Genomic DNA, 11,157 nt, shown 5'->3' with positions numbered 1-11,157 from the left:
AATAAAACTTTATGACGTAAGAGCCGAAAAACACCATGTACGACACATTAATCCCCGCTAAAAAAATTCATAGCCTCTGATGAAAATTAGGCCAAATATTATATATATTTACAAGGGCCCAAAGTGTATGTATATATAAACAATGTTTCATAAGTGTGACAAAATATCCCTATCTAATCTTTAATCTCATGTAGGTCTACGCTATGTACCGGGAGGACCACTCCATCTTATCCCACCCAAGTTTCATACTTATTCTACAAACCGTGGGACCCACACGGAAAACCGCAAGCCTATCACCACTCGCCAGCTCAGCCACGTATACAACTTCCAATCAAAACTTGCCACGTGTAACTATTCATTCGTTAGAAACCTTGACCTCCGATGGGACCTGCCAAGTTTCCGAGATAACGCCACAAGGACCTCCCATGTGGCGTCACCGGACACAACGTCGTCATGAAACAAAAGTGTGTTCCGGAGTTTATCATCCCATAGGTTACGTTGTATCACTGATAAGTTTGTCTTCGTCACGTAGTCAAGAACGCTGGCGAGTTTCCCCACGTCCTTCTCCTTAATTGTGAGAGATATCTCAGACCATGGCACAGTGGACTCGAATGGTAAACGAATACCGTCCGCTATAATAAGCGGAACGCAACCTAAAGCTATTGATTCCACTAACCTCGGACTCCAAGGGGCCCACCCTAATGGACACAAACAAAACACTGATCGGACGATTTCTGATTGGTAACCTGCAAACCGATGCCTCTTTAGATAAAACCTAGGGTCGTTACCGTACTTTCGCAATATCTCCGTCCTCACACGCCTGCATAACAAATAACCGAATTAACCAAATTAATTAAACTGTAACAAAATCAACCGACTTTACCAAACTATAACCGGATTAACCAAACCATAACCGCATTAACCAATACATTACTTGCTATAGAAACGTCCGCTGACGTTCTTCGGGTGAACCTCCATTTTCCCTCGGAAAAACACGGAAATGTCCCGTTGACCGTCGATAGGCGACTTTGACAGCGTTAACTTAACGTTTTTTCGGCGAAATGTACGGCGGAATAACAATGCTATCCATCTTTTGGCATGGGTGTTGGTATTTAACACCAAATGTTTGTAATATAATTGAGTTCTTCATGAACTCAGGTATCCCATCTGCTATAGCTCGATCCTCCTAATGAATAATAATAATAATAATCCATTAATAGTTCTATTCAATATCACATAGAACTAAAGGTGTAAACAAGCCAAGCTGAGCCAGAACTCGACTAGGCTAGCTTTGACTTATAAAGCATGAGTTCTCGAGCTCGACTCGTTTTGACTTACTAAAGCTCGAGTTCGGCTCGTGAACAAATTTTTCAAGCTTAGGCTCAGCTTGAGCTCAAGCTCGGCTTGTGAGCTAATTTTTCAAGCTCGAGTTTGGCTCAAGAGCTATTTTATCAAGCCCAGGCTCGACTCTAGCACGACTCATTTATTATATTTATTAAAACTATATATGGTTTTAATTAATTTTGTATATTTTGAGAAAACTCTTAAACGAGCCAAATTTCAACACGAGCTCGGTTGTGCAGCGTGAAACTAATATACAAAACTTAAAAATACACAAGACTCGACGAGCCTGAACGAGATTCCCATACAGGGCTAAAACTCAGGCTCGATAACTAAACGAGCTTTATTTGAGACACGGGGGCTCAGTTCAAGCCCAAAAAAGCTCGACTTATTTTGAGTTTTTTATCTATCTAAGCTCGAGTAACTTACGAGCAGCTCGGCTCATTTGCACCCAAACAGAACATGAATATTATTAGATAAACATATTATTTACCATGGCATGAAAACAAGCTCCATAATCATGAGAAGCTACAAACACATGATCCGACCCATTGCTTCGTTTCCAAAACGGTAGCTCTGACGAAATAAGCTCTACTGCCGACGATAGAAGCGCGCGAGCTTGTCCGATGGCGGGAAGGCCATTAGCCGTGTTGAAATAACACGAAACGTAAACGGGGACGAAGAAAAAGTCCGCCTGTGTTGGGTCAAACGTCCGAAAATCGCTTCTCATCAATGCCCGATGAATCGCGACCTCAGAAGCGAATAAGTGAGTGCTACACCGCTCGTTCGATAACCAATCGGTGTTGTATTTTGGCGGTAATTCGTATATATACACCTTCAAATCGTTCAACAAACCTGCGAATGAAACCAATTTTTTTCACGTTGTAAAACAACTGCCCACAAAACAGCCAGACGGTCGTTTTTAACCCAAAAAAAAAATCAAAGTTCGAAATTTATTGATCCATTTGAATTTTGAACAATATCCAAACGGGCAGACAGACAGACGTTATGACCATATTTTGAAAACTATTGGTTAGAACAGTCGTTTGAATATTATTGGTCAGAAAGGTTGTTCGGCCAATACCCAAACAACGTTCTAACCACAGAAAGTCAAACACATAAATCTTTTTGGGCAAAACCGAAGTCCAACAATTTAAAACGACATGGAATTTTTTTCACCTTCAAATTGTTTAGCAAACCTGCAAATTTAACCAATTTTTTTCATGTCACAAAACACTCAGACGGTCGTTTTAACCAAAAAAAAAAAAGAAAAATCAAAAGTTCGAAATTTACAGACGTTTTGACCATATTTTGAAAACTATTGGTTAGAACAGTAGTTTGAATATTATTGGTCAGAAAGGTTGTTCGGCCGATATCCAAACACCGTTCTAACCACAGACAGTCAAACACAAAAATCTTTTTGGTCAAAACCACATTCCAACCATTTAAAACTATGTCAAACAGTATGTATATAACTATATATATGCATAGCAAATTTAAATCCAAATACCGTGATTATCCTTCGGTTGCCGGATAACTGATTCCGAAAGCGCACAATGCGAATGATTGACAATCCTCGTCTTCAAACGACTCGTACCGGACTCATGATTATTAAGAAACTTAGCGAAAAAATAAAACGACAACGAAAACCATAATATCCATTTAAAGTACCTAACGAAAAAGGGTTTTTCGGGTTTCGGGTTTTTCGTTCGAAAGAACTTCATCTTGACGTAGAATCCGTCCCGGTTCTTGACGGATCGGTCCGTCATTGGTATGTGAATATTTGTAACACGTACGTTTAAATAATAATAATAATATTATTATTGTTGTTGTTATTATTTAGGTTGAGATGAAGCTTTCGATCATGGTTGAAGAAGTAGAGATGAAGAAAAATAAAATGATGAAGGTGATGGTGGGTTTGTTGAAAGACCGTTTTGGTTTAGAATAAAGAAACTGCGAAATTAATGTAAGAGGTTTTTTTATAAGGAGGTTTTAATGTTGTTGAATAATAAACAAAGGTGGTGGAGGAATGCGGTTTTTTTTATATAATATGGAAGTTCTGTCTTGGTTTTGTGAAAAGACCGTTGAGTGGGAAATGACTAATTTACCCTTATTGACCTAGAGGTGTAAAAACCGGTTTAGAACTTGAAACTCGTTTGGGTTGAAACCGGTTATGTTTGATCAATAAAAGTTAAAACTGGTTTATGATTGGTTTTGGTTTGGGTTGAAACTGGTTTCTTGACCAGGTTACGATCAGTTTCTGTTCAAGTTGACCGGTTTCAGTTCGGTTAACTGGTTTTTGTGGAGGAAATTACAGGCCGGTTTTGAACCTAGGGTTTCAAACCGGTTTCTACAAAATCGATTTCAAACTGGTTTCATTTCAGTTTGATTTTCTAATTTATTTACTCACCTCTATCTTTGACCTAGTTTGTTTTTTGAGTATTTGGGTGTATAATGTATGTATTAAGATAATTAAGATGATAATAATATATGTAAAGTGGGTTAGTAGATTTTCACTACCACCCGCTCTCCATTTTGGTGCTATGGATTTGCAAATTTTGGGGGATAAACTGGTCTAGCCGAGCTCGACTAGTTCCGAGCGTTGCTCGTTTTGATTTATGAGAGATCGAGCTCGTCTCGTTTTGGCGTATGAGAGGTCGAGCTTGTCTCGACGACTCGTGAGTAGGCTTTCAAAACTCAGGCCTCTCGTTCATCTCATGAGTAGTTTAGAAAAATTCGGGTTCGGCTCATTTATTACGTATTAAGAAATTTATATACATTTTTTAAATATTTTAATTATATATTTTGAGAGAAATTTTAAACGAGCCTAAGCTCGGCTCAAGTTCGACTGCGCGGTGTAAAGTTAATACATAGAAGTCCCGAAAAGGTAAAAGAAAAATAACGAGGTTGGTTACGACCCATGCTCGATAACTAAACGAGCTTTATTTAAGGCTCGGGCTCAACTCTCGTTTGAAAAAGCACAGCTCATTTCGAGCTTTATATCAACCTGAGCTCAAGTAGCCATCGAACAACTCGACTCATTTGTAGCCCTATGTAACATAAAATTTTAATTAGGTTATTATAACTTCAACAATTCAACTCATAATATTAATCTTGTTCTATTGTTTAATAACAAAATTCTTTTATCTAGTAATCTGGAAAAGAACATAATTTAAATTAGATGGAGTGACTTAAAAACCCTATTAAGAATCCTAATTGTTGAAATAGTGTGAGAGATTACAATTTACAATCTACTCTGAGTTCAAGCATGCTAAAATAACCTTTTCAAGTTACTAAATTTGATTAATTTAAAACTTATAAACAACTTTAATAACATACCATCTTTTAACAAATATCACAAAAGTTTGTTACACCTTCTTCTATGTAAACTAATAAATAAATAGCGTAAAAGCATGGGATACTGAAGACCCGCCTCAACACCGAGCGAGGCGGGTCAACCCACAAGATATGGACAAGAGGCTTGAAATCAAGACATTATGAAGGCACAAAGCCAAAACCTACGCGCATGGCGCATATCACATATGCTCACGCATCACATATGCTCACGCATATCACATATGCGCGTGGCGCATCCGCGCGTGGCGCATATCACATGCTCGTGCATATCACATCTGCGCATGAAACATCTGCGCGTGAGAATAAAGAGAAGACCTCGCGCATCCTCAGGATAGGCGCGTATCACACATGCACATAATCAACCTCGTCCTTATCCAAATCAGGATTAGGGCAACCTTGATTGTGCACGTCAGACAACCTTCCAGAAGGTATCTTTTTAAGGAATAAGAATATGCTGATGTTGACAGCTGCCAATGAAAGGTGGACAACTCAGCATAACCCATGTGCTACCACGTGATTATAACCAATGAAAAAGCACCAGGTGTCCCCAAAGACACGTGGCGCAAAGCAATTGGAGGAGACCAACAAGGCCCTGATTAGGTCTGAGCCCAATCATGGGAAACCCTAGCACTATAAATATCACATCAACTCCACAAGGAGAGACACATCCTAATTACATCCAATTACATACAATTACAGAGTATTCAGCTATCTTAAGCAATACACTCCAAATTCCTTACTCTCATATTATTATCTTCTCCTACAAATACTTATTCTCACACCGGAGGGTTACCCCAAAGAGGACCCCTCTGTCCCTTTCTGAGGGGTAAGTTTACGGTGCTGTTCATTTTGTAGGTGGAAGAACCCAGATCCAAGAGAACCATCGATGAAATAGCATAATCACACCCGAGGAAAGTAGATCGTCTACCAGTGAGTCGATCCACGTTTCTTCATTGGCGCCATCACCTGTTACAACGGCAACAAGATCTCATCAGATCTCTAAAAAAAAAAACAAATTTTCACCATGGTTTCTGGCGTTCGTAACGTTGATCAAGTTATGGAGGATATTGAACGTGAGGATGTTAATGAGGGACAGCAGTTTCTGAGGGTGCCGCGTGATTCTACGCGCGCCACCAGTAACCGTCCCTTCATCACAACTCCTCATGGCCAGACTGAAACTCCTCCAGACGATCTCACGTTACAAAATCTTGCCGGCGCAAAACAAAAAGGACCAATGGGTCCAGAAGATGAAACCAATGACCCCAAAGAATGGCTCATAAACGAGCAACGACGTCTAATGGACAAGTACAATGAGCTGGTCAAACACAAAAAGTCAGCCGACTTGACACAAAGGCTAGCGTTTGACAAGCAAAACGTTCATGGAAGAAAAAGGGCGCGCGCGCCGGAAGATGGTCATTCTGTTCACACTGCACACACTGAGTTTAGTGATGAAGAAGTGCACAGCATGAGGAAGACGCTAGATACTCATGCAGGAGGCTCACAGCTCCGCGCGCACGTGAACATGGCGCCTGGAGCCAAAGCCGATCTGGATCTGCACATACCGTACAGCCCACCAGTTAGAGGGCAAGTGGACGTAACCACACCGTACAGGCCAGCCATCTTGGTGAAACATTCAAAATTCACTGAGCGCATCGCGAAGGCCCCCATTCAGCACAAAACCAAGATGCCAAGTGGTTTGGGCAAATATGACGGCACAACAGATCCAGACGATTTCTTACAAGGTTTTTACAACACTGGAAACCTAGAAAGCTGGACGATGCCAACATGGTGTCACATGTTTGCTCGCTGCCTCACGGGCGCGGCGCGTGTCTGGTTCGAGAGCTTGCCGACTGGGCAAATCGATGGGTTCGAGGAACTATTGGAAAAGTTCCAAGCCCACTTCGTACAGCAGCGCAGACACACGCGCGACCCTGATGACATCATGCACTGCGTGCGCAAGAATGATGAAACGATTGAAGACTACATAACTCGTTTCAATCAGGAGTCTCTGGCAATCGGAGGTATCACTGAGCAACTCTTGCGCGTGGCCTTTATACAAGGCGCGCGCAGTGATCAACTCCGCCGAGCTCTCGTAAGCAGAGATGGCATGCCAACCACTTGGGCCAAACTAATGGAAGCATCGCGAGTCTTCGCGAGAAATGAAAAACAAATTGCCCAAGATAGGGCAAGAGAAAGAGCGCATCAAGCTGAGACACCGCGCAGCAACGAAAGAAGGGGCAAACAGAACTCTGTATGGTCCAGGTTGCAACCAACCAGTTTTTCTTCAGCAGAAAAGCAGGCGCAACCAAGCTCACCCCAGCCCCAAAAAGACGTTCGTAATCGCGGGGAGGGTGACAAGAGGGAAGGCGGTAGAGATCCTAACAGACCTCTGCCAAGAATATGGACTCCCCTCACTAAAACGCCTTCACAGGTGTTAAGCACTGAGAATGTCCAATTCAAAAGCCCCAAGCCACTACACTACAAGGGACCATCAGACAGTGGCAAGTACTGTGAGTTTCACAAGTCCACAGGACACAACACTGATGCATGCCACCACTTGAAGGATGCAATTGAAAAAAATGTGAAATCAGGCAAGCTGGCTCACCTGGTGAAAAACTCAAGACCAGAAAATGAACAATCAGGAGCCTCAGCCAGCAAAAAGTACAAAAGAATCTGTGTAGCCGAGGGAGGAAGGCAAGGGCAAATATCAAGAAAGAGAAGCGCGCAAATCCAAGGAGATTGCGAACAACAAGTAATCTTCCCAAGAATCAGGGGAGGCCCTTCCATCAGCAGTCCTCTTGTCATCACTACACACATTGCTCATTATGAAGTGTCAAAAGTCCTGGTGGACACTGGCAGCGAATCAGACATCATGTATGAGCAATGTTTCAGGAAACTGGATCCGGCAGACCAAGCAAGGCTTGAAATTGTGAATGCACCAATCTCTGGTGTTTCAAATGAAATCATTCATCCCCTAGGTCAAATACAATTTGAACTAACCATGGGGGATGAAAAACACAAGCGAGCCGAAGTTGTCAACTTCTTGGTCTTGCCCACCACTTCTTGCCACAATATGATCTTGGGTAGGGGAACGATTGCCCAATTCAACGCCATACCGTCGCCAGCGCACGGCGCATTGGGGTTCCCAACACCAACAGGTGTAACTTTTGTATACCGAGATCAGTTGTGTGCAGTGACAAGTACTCCGCGGGAAGGGAGAATGAAACTTCCAATGGCAGACAACGCGCCAGAGGAATGGATTCTCAACCCAAAATTCCCGGAGCAGACAATCACAATTGGCGCTACGATATCAGATGACACGAGGTTGAGAATGAAAAGATTGCTCAGAGAATATATGTCGGTCTTCGCGTGGCAACACTCTGATATGACTGGGGTTCCGCTAGACCTGGCGCAACATTCTCTCAACACCTTCAAGTCTGTAGAGCCAATTGCTCAAAAGAAGAGAGTCATGGGGGATGAGAAGGCGAGGGCCATGAATGAACAGGTTGAGGATCTATTGCGCGCAAACATCATCCGCCCGATACGATACCAGACATGGGTAGCCAATCCTGTGATGGTAAAGAAAAGTAACGGGTCGTGGAGGATGAGCATTGACTTCAAGGACCTCAACAAAGCGTGCCCAAAGGATTGTTACCCCCTCCCAAACATCGACGCAAAGGTGGACTCCGTGGCGCCATTCAAGCTCAAATGTTTCCTGGATGCCTACAAGGGCTATCACCAGATTCAAATGGCACCACAAGACGAGGACAAGACCGCATTCAGAACCGACAAGGGTGTTTTTTGTTACACAAAAATGCCCTTTGGTTTGAAAAATGCGGGAGCCACCTACCAAAGACTTATGGATGCCGTTTTCAGCGAGCAGATTGGAAGAAACCTAGAAGTCTACGTGGATGATTTGGTGATCAAAAGCAGGGAGGAAAAACAAATGCTCAAAGACATCGAAGAAACCCTTGGGCGCCTAAAGGAAGTTAACATGAAGCTCAATCCGAGCAAATGCACTTTCGGCGTACAAGAGGGAAAATTTCTAGGAGTAATGGTCACCAAGGATGGTTTCAAGGTGAACCCAGAAAAGGTGGAGGCCATCCTTGACATGCCCTCGCCATCCACCATGAAAGAAGTCCAGAAGCTGAATGGTAGATTGGTTTCAATCAACAGGTTCCTAGCGAACCATGCAAGCAAATCTACCCCATTTGTCAACACATTGAGGAATTGCTTAAAGAAAAGCCAATTCAAATGGACTCCTGAGGCCGAGCAAGCTTTCAGTGAGATAAAAGAATGTTTGATAAATCTGCCCACGCTCACAGCTCCACTTCCTGGTGAAACTTTGACATTGTACCTATCAGCAGGAGAGCGTGCCATCGGCGCAGTATTGTTGGTGGATCGCAAGGGAATCCAAACGCCAATATACTATGTGAGTCGGGTGCTGACAGATCCTGAGACGCGCTACTCCATCATGGAAAAGTTAGTTTTGTCACTAACACACGCGTCGCGCAAGCTTCATAGATATTTCAATGGTCATCCCATTGAAGTACTGACTGGTTACAACATCCAGCAAGTCTTGCGGCGCCCCGCGCTCTCGGGAAGGCTAACAAAATGGGCGCAGGAATTAGGAGAGCACACGATCGCCTATAAGCCCCGTCCAGCAATAAAGGGACAAGTCTTGGCTGATTTCATTGCAGAAGTCCCCGAAGGAAAAATTGAAGAGGCTCAGCGCGAGGTAGACCCTCCGCGAGCCAATGATGAAGAAAATGTGTGGAGATTATTCACCGACGGAGCTTCAAACAACGAAGGATCCGGCGCAGGCCTCAAGCTGGTGGATCCAGAGAATCAGGAATATACTTACGCCATCAGGTTGGACTTCAAGAGCACCAACAATGAAGCTGAGTATGAAGCCTTGCTGGCTGGCCTGCGCATCGCGCACAAATTCGGAGTTAAAAAGCTAGAGGCCCATGTTGATTCATACTTGGTAGCTGCACAGGTCAATGGCCTTTATGATGCCAAGGAGAACACCATGCCTCTGTATCTAGAGCAGGCGAAAAAGCTCATCGAGCAATTTGACTGCTTCAGAATCATTCATATTCCGCGCAGTGAAAACAAATCTGCTGACGCGCTGAGCAAGATGGCATCAACCAGCTTCGATCACTTTGGCAAAGATGTCAGGGTAGAAGTAATGAGCAACCCGTCGGTGGGAGCGAAGTCTGTCCTTGTAACTCATACAACCCCTTCATCATGGATAACTCCAGTAATGGAATTCTTGAAGGAGGGAAAAGTACCGGACGATCGCGCACAGGCGAGGAAGATAAGACACAAGTCGCAGAACTATGAACTGCTTGATGGTACATTATATCGACGCTCTTATCTTGGAACGCTCATGAAATGCCTAGATGCTGAGGAAGCAAGCTATGTGATCAGAGAGATACACGAAGGAATCTGTGGAATACATGCTGGCCCGCGCATGGTGGTTGCCAAGGCAATGAGCGCAGGTTACTATTGGCCAGGCATGTACTTGGACGCTTTAAAAGAGATCCAAAAATGCAAAGCATGTCAGAGCTATGCGCCAAACACCATGCGGCCAAAGAACAACTTGATTCCGGTGACCTCCGCATGGCCTTTCCACAAATGGGCAATCGATATTGTGGGTCCCCTACCGCAAGCGCAAGGGCGAGTAAAATTTTTGGTAGTGGCAGTAGACTATTTTACAAAATGGGTTGAAGCCAAGCCACTAGCAAAAATCACAGCCGAAGCGATGAAGCAGTTTATCTGGAGCCACATCATATGCCGTTTTGGCTTGCCCATGGAAATTGTGAGCGATAATGGCAAACAATTCACTGACAGAAAGATATCCAACTGTCTTAAGGAATTGCGCATCAACCAAATCTTCACTTCGGTATACCACCCTCAGGGGAATGGCCAAGTGGAGCGCGCGAATCAAAGCTTGTTAAATGGGCTGAAGAAAAGGTTGGAGGGAGAATCCCATTCTTGGGTCGAAGAGCTACCTAATGTCCTGTGGGCACACAGGACATTAAGCAAAACCAGCAATGGCGAATCCCCGTTCAGCCTAACCTATGGAACGGAGGCAATGATTCCAGCAGAAATTGGATGCCCATCCCATAGAGTGCTCATGATGAGCAAGATTGATAACGAGCGCGAAAGAAGGTTGGATCTCAACTTACTTGAAGGGCGCAGAGAGGCGGCTATCATCAGTGAAGCCAAATACAAGAAAAAACTGGAAAAATATTACAACCAGCGTGTGAAAGAATGCCACTTCAAGAAAAATGATTTTGTCCTTCGAAACAATGAAGCTAGCCGCGCGATACCCCCGGGAAAAATGTCCCCCAATTGGGAGGGACCTTATTAAGTCTCGGAAGAATTGGGAAAAGGCGCATACGCTTTAAAAGATTTGAATGGAAAGAAGATCCCGCGCGCATGGAACGCGGC

At 43.6% G+C, this 11,157-nt stretch overlaps 1 pseudogene across 1 annotated transcript; it reads right to left on the bottom strand.

The window, feature by feature from the left end:
• Positions 1-351: 351 nt before the first annotated feature.
• Positions 352-3,145, bottom strand: LOC143580947 (putative glucuronoxylan glucuronosyltransferase IRX7; annotated as a pseudogene). The gene is made up of 4 exons (XR_013143748.1): positions 2,852-3,145; positions 1,835-2,196; positions 935-1,186; positions 352-820 (listed from the first exon to the last, which is right to left on the bottom strand). The product of XR_013143748.1 is annotated as a putative glucuronoxylan glucuronosyltransferase IRX7 (transcript).
• Between the last annotated feature and the right edge of the window lie 8,012 nt (positions 3,146-11,157).

This window comes from Bidens hawaiensis, unplaced genomic scaffold (genome assembly GCF_021521415.1).
Source record: "Bidens hawaiensis isolate Kalapana, Puna unplaced genomic scaffold, B.hawaiensis_p1.1 tig00030772_1, whole genome shotgun sequence".
Lineage (NCBI taxonomy): Eukaryota > Viridiplantae > Streptophyta > Magnoliopsida > Asterales > Asteraceae > Bidens > Bidens hawaiensis.
The sequence above is the reverse complement of the archived record's forward strand: the minus strand, read 5'-3'. Positions and strand labels throughout refer to the sequence as shown.